The 15509-nt window shown below is 45.2% G+C and overlaps 1 protein-coding gene across 3 annotated transcripts in view; it reads right to left on the reverse strand.

Annotated features, from left to right (window-relative positions):
- The window catches only part of LOC126191240 (voltage-dependent calcium channel subunit alpha-2/delta-3), a 792714-nt gene that overhangs the window by 537960 nt on the left and 239245 nt on the right, over positions 1–15509 (reverse strand). The gene's annotated exons all lie outside the window — the stretch shown is intronic.

Genomic DNA, 15509 nt, shown 5'->3' on the forward strand with positions numbered 1-15509 from the left:
GAGCAATCTACTACATCTCACTCTCATCTAATACAATCCGGCATTTGTACCACAAGAATTAAAATACTCGAGGATAGGGTTAATTGCTATATTCTGCAAGACAAAGAAAACCTGTAGTGCTCAATAATTTTTTTGTACCAAGCCTCAAAACAGCATCAGCTGACAGGCAAAATGTGAGTACAACTGTCACCATCCTCTATCCTAGTGATTTTCGTATTTTAGCTTTAATATCTAGTGTCTTGAGAAGTAAACGTTTTGATGTCGTGTTAAGGATGCCAATATTGACTGTGTATCACGGAGCATCGGTTCAGGGATCTATAAAAGTTCTGAATTCTGTTAATATTAACCATGTCAAGTTAGCTAGTCAGTTTTGTAAGGATGCCAAATGCGATGGAATTCGTATTTTTCTCAAATCTAACGTGGAATATAAAATGAGGCACGAGGCAGAAGCTTTGAATATTGAAAAGCATTTATGGATAACATATAAGGTATGTTCAAAAAAATTCGGAACTTTGTCAACAAAATTGTTCTACGCCAACTTTTACTTATTGTACTTGATCTCCGAAATACTCTCCTTCACAATTGTCATAAGCAGTCTTGGTACGCCTCTTGCTGGATCGCGCGAAGTGCCGTCGGCTAATTTTCTTCTTTGTCGTCTGTAGCTGCAAATCTTCGTCCTTTCAATGGGATTTTTCAGTATTGGAAATAAAAAAAAGTCTGCAGGAGTCAGGTCTGAAGAGTACGGAGGACGAGGCAGCACTGGATTTGGTTTTTTGTGCAATAGTCACGCACGAACAGGGATGAATTGCGGGTGCGTTTTCGTGATGCCCCTTCCCTCCTCACTTTTCCTTGCGGAACCATCGTTTAACAGTTTGTGCCTGTGGCACAAATACTCGATGAACTAATCCTTCAAAGTCAAAGGATCATCTGTTACTTCCGTCAGGCCGTTTTTAAATCCTATAAACAATTCGTAACACCAAGTAAAGCTTAAGCACCCATCACCATTTGATGTGTCTCTGTAAAGGTTTTCTTGAGTTTCGCGCAAAATTTAACGCAGAAGCGTGGCTCCCCTAACTCTGCCATCTCGAAATTCACAAACTGTGCGACACAATGTTCTACTCGATACAGCATTGAACAATTACTAACAGACGTACAACAATGAAACTTCTCGCGATTAAACACAGGCGCGTGCAAGGATGCCAACCACATTTCGCTCCAACACACCATTGGCGCGAAATGACGAATGTTCCGGAAATTTTTGAACAGACCACGGTCTTTCAAATATACACTCCTGGAAATTGAAATAAGAACACCGTGAATTCATTGTCCCAGGAAGGGGAAACTTTATTGACACATTCCTGGGGTCAGATACATCACATGATCACACTGACAGAACCACAGGCACATAGACACAGGCAACAGAGTATGCACAATGTCGGCACTAGTACAGTGTATATCCACCTTTCGCAGCAATGCAGGCTGCTATTCTCCCATGGAGACGATCGTAGAGATGCTGGATGTAGTCCTGTGGAACGGCTTGCCATGCCATTTCCACCTGGCGCCTCAGTTGGACCAGCGTTCGTGCTGGACGTGCAGACCGCGTGAGACGACGCTTCATCCAGTCCCAAACATGCTCAATGGGGGACAGATCCGGAGATCTTGCTGGCCAGGGTAGTTGACTTACACCTTCTAGAGCACGTTGGGTGGCACGGGATACATGCGGACGTGCTTTGTCCTGTTGGAACAGCAAGTTCCCTTGGCGGTCTAGGAATGGTAGAACGATGGGTTCGATGACGGTTTGGATGTACCGTGCACTATTCAGTGTCCCCTCGACGATCACCAGTGGTGTACGGCCAGTGTAGGAGATCGCTCCCCACACCATGATGCCGGGTGTTGGCCCTGTGTGCCTCGGTCGTATGCAGTCCTGATTGTGGCGCTCACCTGCACGGCGCCAAACACGCATACGACCATCATTGGCACCAAGGCAGAAGCGACTCTCATCGCTGAAGACGACACGTCTCCATTCGTCCCTCCATTCACGCCTGTCGCGACACCACTGGAGGCGGGCTGCACGATGTTGGGGCGTGAGCGGAAGACGGCCTAACGGTGTGCGGGACCGTAGCCCAGCTTCATGGAGACGGTTGCGAATGGTCCTCGCCGATACCCCAGGAGCAACAGTGTCCCTAATTTGCTGGGAAGTGGCGGTGCGGTCCCCTACAGCACTGCGTAGGATCCTACGGTCTTGGCGTGCATCCGTGCGTCGCTGCGGTCCGGTCCCAGGTCGACGGGCATGTGCACCTTCCGCCGACCACTGGCGACAACATCGATGTACTGTGGAGACCTCACGCCTCACGTGTTGAGCAATTCGGCGGTACGTCCACCCGGCCTCCCGCATGCCCACTATACGCCCTCGCTCAAAGTCCGTCAACTGCACATACGGTTCACGTCCACGCTGTCGCGACATGCTACCAGTGTTAAAGACTGCGTTGGAGCTCCGTATGCCACGGCAAACTGGCTGACACTGACGGCGGCGGTGCACAAATGCTGCGCAGCTAGCGCCATTCGACGGCCAACACCGCGGTTCCTGGTGTGTCCGCTGTGCCGTGCGTGTGATCATTGCTTGTACAGCCCTCTCGCAGTGTCCGGAGCAAGTATGGTGGGTCTGACACACCGGTGTCAATGTGTTCTTTTTTCCATTTCCAGGAGTGTAGATACCATAGAGATAGAAATTATTATTACTGGCTTACGGCTATCTGATAATAATGCCCTTATCCTTACAATTATAGATATAACAGTGAAAGAAAGGAATATCCTATCTTTTTAAGAAATTTTTCGGCAATGTAATGAATCCGGCTCAGAAGTGCTTTCACAGTCAAGTACTAACAATGCTCATGATGTTCTCTCTTCGATATTCCCGTCCAGTTTTGAAATGTGTTTTACTAAGAAATTGACTAAAGCCCATTTATGTCGGATCGCTAAATCTAGATCGTGGATTTCGTCATGCATTAAGATTTCCTGTAGAAATTTTAAAATGCCCAATTCTCAGATGAAAAGATCCACAGATCCCAAGTTTAGAGTACCCAAAGACTAATAGGAAAATATATCAGCAGGTAATTGCAACGGCAAAACTTCTTAAAAATGATAACACAATCAGAACGTTGGGCAAAAACTCAAAATCTAAAAAGCGAAACAGGGAAGATATTAAGAGCAGGAAACTACTTTTACAAATGCTGAATATATCAGTGTTGGCAAAAAAGACCTGCCAAATTACACAAACGATTACTTTATATACATGCTTCCCAAACACTTAGCTTAAATTTCACAAATCAGGGCAAACCTATGATATTGTGGCCAAGTACAATGCTTCGAAGTCTGTGGAAGGTTCTGCTAACCCGGCAAGGAAACCTCATTCGAGGAAGCACGAGTCACGAACTGCGGCAGTCATCGAAAGTGTTCAGGCGCCCGGGGCAGTCGCTGAGGAAACTGGCGTCAGTATTGAATGTAAACGAGCGAAAAATGCGTCGGATAGCAGGAGGAAGATCTCATACGAGCCAAGTAGTCCAAAACTAGCTCTCGGGTAACATTGACTTATTCTGGTTAAAAGTGTTCTGGCCCGCGAATAGCCCGAATTTGAACCTCCTCGGCTACTATGCTAGGATCGAAAGAGTTACCAATAAGACGAGGCACCGTAATGTCGCATCTCTACGCACTGCTATCGCAGCAGCATTCGCAAATATGGACAGCGTTGTTTTAAAGAGAGTGTGCAATAACTTCAGCACGAGATTAGAGGCGGTCATTTGCTGCTGAAGGGCGTTAAGTCGAGTAATGTTACTCTTGAAAGATAACCTACTTATATATGTACACCACTGGCCATTAAAATTGCTACACCACGAAGATGACGTGCTACAGACGCGAAATTTAACCGACAGGAAAAAGATGCTATGATATGCAAATGATTATCTTTTCAGAGCATTCACACAAGGTTGGCGCCAGTGGCGACACCTACAACGTGCTGACACGAGAAAAGTTCCCAAGCAATTTCTCATACACAAACAGCAGTTGACCGGCATTGCCTGGTGAAACGTTGTTGTGATGCCTCGTGTAAGGAGGAGAAATGCGTACCGTCACGTTTCCGACTTCGATAAAGGTCGGATTATAGCCTATCGCGATTGTGGTTTATCGTATCGCGACATTGCTGCCCGCATTGGTCGAGATCCAATGACTGTTAGCAGAATATGGAATCGGTGGGTTCAAGAGGGTAATACGGAACGCCGTGCTGCATCCCGACCTCGTATCACTAGCAGTCGAGATGACAGGCATCTTATCCGCATGGCTGTAACGGATCGTGCAGCCACTTCTCGATCCCTGAGTCAACAGATGGGGACGTTTGCAAGACAACAACCATCTGCAGCAACAGTTCGACGACGTTTGCAGCAGCATGGACTACCAGCTCGGAGACCGTGGCTGCGGTTACCCTTGATGCTGCATCATAGACAGGAGCGCCTGCGATGGTGTACTTAACGACGAACCTGGGTGCACGAATGGCAAAACGTCAGTTTTTCGGATGAATCCAGGTTCTATTTACAGCATCATGATGGTCGCATCCGTCTTAGGCGATATCGCGGTGAACGCACATTGGAAGCGTGTATTCGTCATCGCCATACTGGCGTATCACCCGGCGTGATTGTATAGGGTGCCATTGGTTACACGTCTTGTTCGCATTGACGGCACTTTGAACAGTGGACGTTACATTTCAGATGATTCGATCCCAGCGAAACCCTACATATCAGCAGGATAATGCACGACCGCATGTTGCAGGTCCTGTACGGGCCATTCTGGATACAGAAAACGCTTGACTGCTGCCCTGGCCAGCACATTCTCCAGATCTCTCACCAACTGAAAACGTCTGGTCAATGGTGGCCGAGCAACAGGCTCGTCACAATACGCCAGTCTCTACTCTTGATGAACTGTGGTATTGTGTTGAAGCTGCATGGGCGGCTGTACCTGTACACGCCAACAAAGCTCTGTTTGACTCAATGCCCAGGCGTATCAAGGCTGTTATTACGGTCAGAGGTGGTTCTTCTGGGTACTGATTTCTCAGGATCTATGCACCCAAATTGCGTGAAAATGTAATCACATCTCAGTTCTAGTATAATATATTTGTCCAATGAATACCCGTTTATCATCTGCATTTCTTCTTGGTGTAGCAATTTTAATGGCCAGTAGTGTAAAAGGATTGTCATTTGCATTTTGTTTTAATAAATTTGCTTTAAAAAGTTTCATTTGTCCGTATTTAAGCGCTGCACCCTGTATACAGAGTTTTTCCGTAAGAGAGAGCAGAAATTTAACAGGACGTAGAGGATGCTGCACTGGACAATTTTAGGTAGGCAACCAGCATCGGAGAAGCCAGCTTAAGGAGATAACAGAAATAAAATCAAATTACTGTGTACTTTTTATTTGCATTAGTTACAATTAACTGCAAATATCGTCGCTGACCTAATGAACGCACTATTTATACTCTATCTGACAAAATGTACTGAAACTGACAGCCAACAACCTAAATGCAAGCATAACAACGGCGAACAACATTCTCACAAATATCCCTGGTCTGTTTCGAATCACAGCACAGGCTGCTACAATTCTGGTAACTAATTCCACCTCCTTATCCACTAAGACCTCATACACAAATGACTTTAGGTATCCCCGTAGGAAACAATCAATGGGATTCAGGTCAGGTGATCTCGCAGGCCATGGAATAGGACCTCCCTTCCAATCGAGCGACCAGGAAGTGCAGCACTGATATGGTTGTGGACATTCACACTGAAGTGAATGGTACGTTCTCCAACAACTCAGGTAGAACTCTTTGCCCGAATCTCAAATACAAGGTTATTACAAATGATTGAAGCGATTTCATAAATTCACTGACATATGGTCACGACACATTACAGGTACGTAGAAAAACTCATAAAGTTTTGTTCGGCTGAAGCCGCACATCAGGTTTCTGCCGCCAGAGCGCTCGAGAGCGCAGTGAGACAAAATCGCGACAGGAGCCGAGAAAGCGTATGTCGTGCTTGAAATGCACTCACATCAGTCAGTCATAACAGTGCAACGACACTTCAGGACGAAGTTCAACAAAGATCCACCAACTCCATTCGGCGATGGTATGCGCAGTTTAAAGCTTCTGGATGCCTCTGTAAGGGGAAATCAACGGGTCGGCCTGCAGTGAGCGAAGAAACGGTTGAACGCGTGCGGGCAAGTTTCACGCGTAGCCCGCGGAAGTCGACGAATAAAGCAAGCAGGGAGCTAAACGTACCACAGCCGACGGTTTGGAAAATCTTACGGAAAAGGCTAAAGCAGAAGCCTTACCGTTTACAACTGCTACAAGCCCTGACACCCGATGACAAAGTCAAACGCTTTGAATTTTCGGCGCGGTTGCAACAGCTCATGGAAGAGGATGCGTTCAGTGCGAAACTTGTTTTCAGTGATGAAGCAACATTTTTTCTTAATGGTGAAGTGAACAGACACAATGTGCGAATCTGGGCGGTAGAGAATCCTCATGCATTCGTGCAGCAAATTCGCAATTCAACAAAAGTTAACGTGTTTTGTGCAATCTCACGGTTTAAAGATTACGGCCCCTTTTTCTTCTGCGAAAAAAACGTTACAGGACACGTGTATCTGGACATGCTGGAAAATTGGCTCATGCCACAACTGGAGACCGACAGCACCGACTTCATCTTTCAACAGGATGGTGTTCCACTGCACTTCCATCATGATGTTCGGCATTTCTTAAACAGGAGATTGGGAAACCGATGGATCGGTCGTGGTGGAGATCATGATCAGCTTCATGTCATGGCTTCCACGCTCTCTCGACTTAACCCCATGCGATTTCATTCTGTGGGGTTATGTGAAAGATTCAGTGTTTAAACCTCCTCTACCAAGAAACGTACCAGAACTTCGAGCTCGCATCAACGATGCTTTCGAACTCATTGATGGGGACATGCTGCGCCGAGTGTGGGAGGAACTTGATTATCGGCTTGATGTCTGCCGAATCACTAAAGGGGCACATATCGAACATTTGTGAATGCCTAAAATAACTTTTTGAGTTTCTGTATGTGTGTGCAAAGCATTGTGAAAATATCTCAAATAATAAAGTTATTGTAGAGCTGTGAAATCGCTTCAATCATTTGTAATAACCCTGTACAGGTGGTCATTCACACGGCATCATGACGTCCTACTAATCAGGCTCGTCCTTCTTGTTTCCCTGTGGGAAATAAAGAATGTACATGTAAATAAACAGCACAATACGTGTAAACTTGTACACATGTAAGTTGCAAATAAGCTGGAAAACGGGAATGCTAGACAAAGCGGTAGAGAAGGTTACTTCCATACTCCTTAAGCTGGCTCCATACCTCAGACTGTTCTGTGGAGCATTCTCTGTGTCCTGTTACATTTTTGCACCCTATAGCGGGAACACCCTGTATGCTAAGACAGATGCATTCTTCTGTTTGTTATCCTTAAAACATTGTGCTTAATTTTTGGGTAAGGGGTACGTTTCATTCTCTTTTCATGGCGCATTTACTATTTTGGATGTTACCACCTATTTCTCATAGACACCCATTTCACTGTAGATCCTCTGAAAATAACAAAGCACCAAAACGTGTTAAGTGGAATGAAGTCAATAAAATACTGTGGTTAAGACAAATAATGTTGTTATTGTGGGGACTGTATCCGACATTACTACTGTGGTGTCACCGCCAGACACCACACTTGCTAGGCGGTAGCCTTTAAATCGGCCGCGGTCCGTTAGTATACGTCGGACCCGCGTGTCGCCACTGTCAGTGATTGCAGACCGAGCGCCGCCACACGGCAGGTCTAGAGAGACTTCCTAGCACTCGTCCCAGTTGTACAGCCGACTTTGCTAGCGATGGTTCACTGACAAATTACGCTCTCATTTGCCGAGACGATAGTTAGCATAGCCTTCAGCTACGTCATTTGCTACGACCTAGCAAGGCGCCATTATCATTTGCTATTTATCTTGTGATGCATGTACCGTCAGACCGATGTTCATCAATTATGGATTAAAGTTAAATATTCCAACAGCTAAGACCTTTTTTGCTAGTATAATTACTTTACTGTTCCAGACCTCACGCCAGCCTGCGTGAGCTTAACGCGTGCCTTTCGGCTACCAATCATAGTGGTTTGGCTGTCTTGCCAAGTCACAACAACTACACACACTCACCTGGATATTATGGTTATGCTCTTTCAGTCGGTGCCCCTGTGGAGTCGTCACTCTGGTGTAATTGATATTTACGAACCGTAACACCCATAAAAATATACGGTCTGCGGGAACTGAAACGTCTTCTCGGCTTGAAAGAATTTAAAGTCATCATGATAGAGGCATTCTCTTCGTCTTCGTCTACGTGATTACTCTGCTATTCACAATGAAGTGCCTGTCAGAGGGTTCAATGAACCACCTTGAAGCTGACTCTCTACCGTTCCACTCTCGAACGGCACGTGGGAAAAACGAGCACTTAAATTTTTTTGTGCGAGCCCTGATTTCTCTTATTTTATTGTGATGATCATTTCTCTCTATGTAGGTGGGTGCCAACAGAATGTTTTTGCAATCGGAGGAGAAAACCTGGTGGTTGAACTTTCATGAGGAGATCCCGTCGCAAAGAAAAACGCCTTTGTTTTAATGATTGCCACTCCAATTCACGTATCATGTCTGTGACACTATCTCCCCTATTTCGAGATAATTCAAAAAGAGCTGCCCTTCTTTGTACTTTCTCGATGTCATCCGTCAGTCCCACCTGATGCGGATCGCACACCGCACAGCAATACTCCAGAATAGGGCGGACAAGCGTGGTGTAAGCAGTCTCTTTAGTAGACCTGTTGCACCCTCTAAATGTTCTGTCAATGAATCGCAGTCTTTGGTTTGCTCTACCCACAATATTATCTATGTGATCGTTCCAATTTACATTATTTGTAATTGTAATCTCTAAGTATTTAGTTGAATTTAGAGCCTTCAGATTTGTGTGACTTATCGCGTAATCGAACTTTAGCTGGTTTCTTTTAGTACTCATGTGAATAACTTCACACTTTTCCTTATCCAGGGTCAATTGCCACTTTTCGTACCATACAGATATCTAATCTAAATCATTTTGCAAGTCGTTTTGATCAACTGATGACTTTACAAGACGGTAAATGACAGCATCATCTGCAAACAATCTAAGACGGCTACTCAGATTGTCCCCTATCTCGTTAATATAGATCAGGAACAATAGAGGGCCTAAAACATTGCCTTGGGGAAGGCCGGATATTTCTTCTGTTTTACTCGACGACTTTCTGTCTATAACTACGAAATGTGACCTTTCTGGCAGGAAATGACGAATCTAGTCCACAACTGAGGCGATACTCCGTAGGCACGCGGTTTGGTTAGAAAACGTCGAAAGCCTTCTGGAAATCTAAAAATATGGAATCAATATGACATCCCCTGTCAATAGCACTTATTACTTCTCTTCTGTGTTGAATAATTTATGTATACTTCAACACTTGGAAGGGGCTGTGAGAGCTTAAAATTATTTGCATACTGACGTGTAGCAGCTAGAGGTGGTCGTTTGTGAACGTATGGGTCCAAAGGAACAGTTCACTAATGTGAACGGAAGGACCGAGAAACGACTTCTAATGAACGATCCTTCACTGTTCACTTCGGAGGCAGCCGGTGTCTTTCCCAGAATGGTGCGAATAGTCATGGCCGGTCTCGCTTCCGGCTCGGTGTGGTTCTTTTTCGGGCGGGCACTCGTTCGCATTCTATTTCATTTTTTAAATAATTTTGTAACTTACGTGAAAACTAAACTGACTGCGATACACAGTGTTTATAAATTAGTTATACAAAAGTAATCTTTAATTATGAAAAGCGTAAATAACTTACAGAAATGTTTGATACAGCACTGAACGCAGAATGTCAAGTTTTGTTCCTGCCTAACACTGATAGTTTTCGATGATCCCGCACGGTGGCTTGCGCGAATGAGTTATTCTAATGGTCATCGTGGAGTCGTATAACAGTGCAGAACATGTGCAGTGTTGTTTGTGATTTCAAATCCGGTACTACCGTTTCGAGACAGTTCACGACTATCGCAGGCCACCACCTCAAAGACTAACTGCTTATTTCAAATGAATTCGAAGTTGCGAATAAGGACTACCATGAGCTGTAGAATGGAATGACGAGAATGAAAATTTGATCGGGACCGGGACACGAACCCTGATTTCCCGCTTATCGCGAGCAGTCACCTTACCTTTTGGCTATAAGTTTTTTTTTCTCATGTATACCGCTACAGCGTAGTTTGGTAATTTGCTGATAGTCAGCGCTAGTCGCAAACAAGGCGATTACAGGTGCGGAGCGAGCTTTCTGTGCGTTGGAGTTCGACAAAAACAAGTGTGCTACATCTGTTCAATGAATGTTTAGAACCAAGTACCGTAGGAAGCCACCAACAAGGAAGACCATTTACCACTGGCACAACAAATTCGTTACGACGGATAGCTTGTGCCCGGCAAAGAGAAATGGATGTCCCAGTGTGAGTGAAGTGAATGTGGAGCACGTTCGAGAGACATTGATAAAGGAGTCCAAAGATATCGGTGCGTCATGCCAATGACACCGCATTCCTTGCCCTCGCTCCTACCCTCCAATGGTCCCGATGCCTTCTCCAGAATCACCTTGACCTTTTTGCCGCATGGTGTAACCAGTGGCTCCTGAAAATCAATCCTTCCAACACCCAGGCAATCATCGTAGGTCATACCACTTGTTCCTTCCGGCTCCTCGATTTCTCCCTTACCATCTGTACCCGTCCTGTCCATCTCTCCCTCACCCTCATCTACCTTGGCCTCACCATTGAGCGTCACCTCACCTGGATCCCTCATCTCCGCTCCATCCAATCCAAAGCCCACAACCTCCTGTCCCCCACGCGGATCCTCTACGACCTCATTCCTTTCCCCCTTTCCCACATACTCTACACCTCATCCCCTGGTTGCTCCTCTCCTCTCCAACACCCATCCCCTGCCATGTGTTCACTGTTGTGTCCTCCCTACCCTCCATCTCTACACCCTTCATCTCCTTTCCCAAGGTGGCTTCCATCAACTCCCCCTCCTGGATGATGCCCTCTCTCCCTCCATTTATCCCTCCTATCAACTCTGATCCTCATCTCCCCCTCCTTTCCTCTCCCCAGGCTCCTTCTTGCCCCCCTTCCATCCTGTTTTCTTCCCACCTAACCTCTCTCTTCTCCCTTCTCCCCCCCCCTCCCGAGACCTTTTGCATTCCCCTCCTCTGCCTTTCAACACTCCTTGTCGCATCTGCCCAGCCCCCCCACCCCTCTCTTATGGGTCCTCGTCCTCCAACGGCTCCTTTCCCCCTCCCCTCACTTCGTTTTTCCTCTCCTCCCCCCCTTTTCTTTCCAACCATCTGTCCAGGTTCCCCCCGTCTGCCCTCAGCTGTGGTATGTCATATTTGTGCCAACTTTTTAGTGCAGTGTTCAAGTGAGTGTTCAGTGTTGTGTGTCTTTTCAAACTATTGCAAATAGAAATCATGCTGTCGCTGGCTGTGAATTTTATATCTCTTGTGAACAGAAACCAGACTGTCGCCACGTTTTTTAATTGTCTTTCTATTATTTTAGCTGTCTGATTCCTGTGTATTTTATTAGCATCATCAACCCTTTGTTTTATGTTTTGCGTTCCACAATTTTCCGCCATTTTACCATTTAAGTCACCGATTTTATCACCTGCTTTTATTATTTGTTAACTTCATGTTTTTAGAACAAATTCTGTAGGCTGAAGATCAGCATACTAAGCTGCTTCCAGCCCGCCCCCTTTGGGGGGAATCGAAACTCAACAAGGATAGAAAAAAAATCGGTGCGTCGTGCATCCCATGAACTCCAAATGGCTCCAATGACAGTGTGGGAGGTACTGCGACAGAAGCTGTCTATGAAACCATTCAAATTGGAGCTAGTGCAGAAGATCAATGACGACGACAAAGACAAGCGTTTTGAGTTTTTTTTCGCAATTACAACAACTGAATGAGGATGGGGATGCCATTGTTGATCGCTTAATTTTTAGCGAGGAAGTCACTTTTCACACTAATGTGGAAGTGAACAGGCATAATTGTCGACTCTGGGGTACAAAGCATCCACACGAATGCATTGAATTCGAGCGTGGTTCCCCGAGGGTAAATGTTTTTTTTTTTTTTTTTTTTTTTGCCTTGTCACGTCGAAAACTGTACGGGCCATTTTTCTTCGCCGAGAGCACTGTCACTGGATATTCCTACTTGGAGATGTTGCAGCAATGGCTGATGCCTCAAATGCAATCGGACTCTCCGTTCATCTTTCAGCAGGATGGGGCTCCACCTCATTTTCATCGTGAAGTTCGTGGATACCTGATAACGGAGCTGCCGCATCGATGGATCGGCTGTGCTACAGAAGAGGACAGTTGGTTCATGAAATGGCCTCCCCAATCACCAGATCTCACTCCGTATGACTTTGCTCTGTGGGGACACATTAAACATCTGGTGTATGTACCGCCTCTACCACGTCATGTAGCAGAGTTCCGGCAGAGAATACGGGAAACGACTGCCACATCGACGATGCCATGCTGGGTCTGAGGCAAGAATTCGATTACCGTATTGACGTCTGCTGGGTCACTCATGGTTCGCATGTCGAATGTTTGTAAAAAAAATACTTTCAGAGTTTCTCTTCAAAATGTAGTATGTATGACATCTGTACAGTGTTTAGTTCTTGTGCAATAAATAATTGAAAGTGTTTCCGGATTTTATGTACACCCCGTACATAATGGATGTACGAGTGTAGGTCGTAGACGCATGGTTGACGACGTATAGAAGTTCGGGCCTGTCCCTGAGCCGCGCACGGATAGCCAAATGAAGGAACTTTGCATCGTAATCAGAATAACACAGGCACTGCAATATTGCAACTGTTTATTTATTCGTACAATTGTTTCACCACATCTACCTGTGTTCTCACATAGGATGGTGACTCACGGTCTGCCAGCAGCGACTGATGCAGATGGCGGGAGGTGTGGCCGAGCGGTTCTAGGCGCTACAGTCTGGCACCGCGTGACAGCTACGGTCGCAGGTTCGAATGCTGCCTCGGGCATGGATGTGTGTGATGTCCTTAGGTTAGTCAGGTTTAAGTAGTTCTAAGTTCTAGGGGACTGATGACCTCAGAAGTTAAGTCCCGTAGTGCTCAGAGCCATTTTGATGCAGATATTGAACAAGTTCGGCAGTCTTACATTCGTAGTTCGGGTAAATCAACGAGACGAGCCAGCTTAGAATTGAACATGCCTAGTATTACAGTGTGGAAGGTGTTACGGAAACGCCTATCATTCAGACCCTATAAACTGTTGAGTGACAAATAAAAACGCGCTCCGTTTGTGTAGAAATCTTCAACAGATTGCAGACTGAAGATGATTTTCTTAATAAAATTGTGTTCAGTGGCGAAGCCACTTTCCATACCCGTGGCAAAGTCAATCAGCGTGATGTTTGGATATGGGGTTAGCAGAAACCTGATCACGTAATCGAACATGTATGTACGAGGGTCACTCCAAAAGAAATGCACACTATTTTTTTAAATCCTTCTTTTATTCTGCATGTTTGAAAGTTTTACAGTGTGTAGATACATCCTTTAGGAACAATAGTTTCATTTCTCCACATAATTTCCATCCCTCTCAACTGCCTTACGCCATCTTGGAACCAGCGCCTGGATACCCGCATGGTAAAATTCTCGACCAACCTGTTGGAGCCACTGTTGGCAGCGTGCACAAGGGAGTCATCATCTTCAAACCTTGTTCCACAAAGAGCGTCTTTCAATTTCCCAAAGAGATGATAGTCACATGGAGCCAGGTCAGGACTGTAATGTTGGTGTTTCAGTGTTGTCCATCCGAGTTTTGTGATCGCTTCCATGGTTTTTTGAATGACATGTGGCCGTGCATTGTCGTGCAACAGCAAAAATCCTGCTTTTGCCGATGTGGTAGAACATGACTCAGTCGAGCTTGAAGTTTCTTCAGTGTCGTCACAGATGCAAATTTATGGTGGTTCCACTTGGCATGATGTCCACAAGCAAGAGTCCTTCAGAATCGAAAAACACTGTAGCGATAACTTTTCCAGCGGAAGGTGTGGTTTCGAATTATTATTATTTTTTTTTCTTGGGTGAATTTGCATGATACCACTCAATTGATTGTCTCTTCGTCTCTGGTGAAAAATGATGGAACCATGTTTCATCACGTGTCACAATTCTTCCAAGAAATTCATCTCCACCATTCTCATACTGTTCCAAAAGTTCGCTGCATACCGTTTTTCTTGTTTCTTTGTGAGCCACTGTCAACATCCTGGGAACCCACCTGGCACAAACTTTTTTAACGCCAACACTTTCAGTATTCTGCAAACACTTCCTTCCCCTATCCCAACGTAGCGTGACAATTCGTTCACTGTGATGCGTCTGTCAGCAGTCACCAATTCGTTAACTCTCTGCACACTGTCTGGAGTGTGTGCAGTTCGAGGCCTGCTGCTGCGAGGACAATCCTCAATATTGCAGTGCCCGCTTTTATCACGTAACCTGCTTGCCCACCGACTAACTGTACTGCAATCGACAGCAGCATCTCCATGCACCTTTTTCAACCTCATGTGGATGTTTTCCACTGTCTCGTTTTCACAGCACAAGAATTCTAAGACAGCATGTTGCTTCTGACGAACGTCAAGTGTAGCACCCATCTTGAAGACATGCTGTGACGACATCACTCACGGGAACAGGTTGAACTACGTTTGCAAACAAGCGGGAAGGATGTATCTACACACTGTAAAACTTTCACAGATGCAGAATGAAAACTGTTTTTTACAAAAAAAATAGTGTGTATTTCTTTTGGAGTAACCCTCGTAACTCGCTTAAGATAATGTTTTTTGCGCTGTGAAAAGATTTACAGTCCTTTCTTTTTCGATATATCAGCTGTAACTAGCATATCGTACTTGGTCGTTCTTGAACATTATCTAATGTCTCAATTACAACAGGATATGGGCATACACTTCATTTTCTAGCAAGATGGCGTGCCACTAGATAATCACTGTGAAGTTGCGTATCCCCATAGGAATGTGCTGACTTGGATTGGACGTAGTAGAACAGTATTCTGGTCACGACGATCGCTTGATTTAACCCGGATGGACTTCTGTGTATGGGGTTACGTTAAAGGCAGTGTTTCATCCTCTGCTTCCGGGAAACATCGACTAGCTAACATAAGCAGCTTTGACCATAGATACTAAGCAGTTGCCACCATAGATGATGACTTGTGTCATATGATTTGGCAGGAAACTGACACACAAGGGATATTTGTTGTGTCGCAAAAGATAGCCACGTTGAACATTTGTAAATAAAACTTGAAGATATACTGTATTCAGATCTGTATCAAACATTTCTGTAAGTTATTTACCTTTCCCACAATTAAAAGATTGTTTTTGCACA

Source organism: Schistocerca cancellata, chromosome 6, assembly GCF_023864275.1.
Source record: "Schistocerca cancellata isolate TAMUIC-IGC-003103 chromosome 6, iqSchCanc2.1, whole genome shotgun sequence".
NCBI classification, from domain to species: domain Eukaryota; kingdom Metazoa; phylum Arthropoda; class Insecta; order Orthoptera; family Acrididae; genus Schistocerca; species Schistocerca cancellata.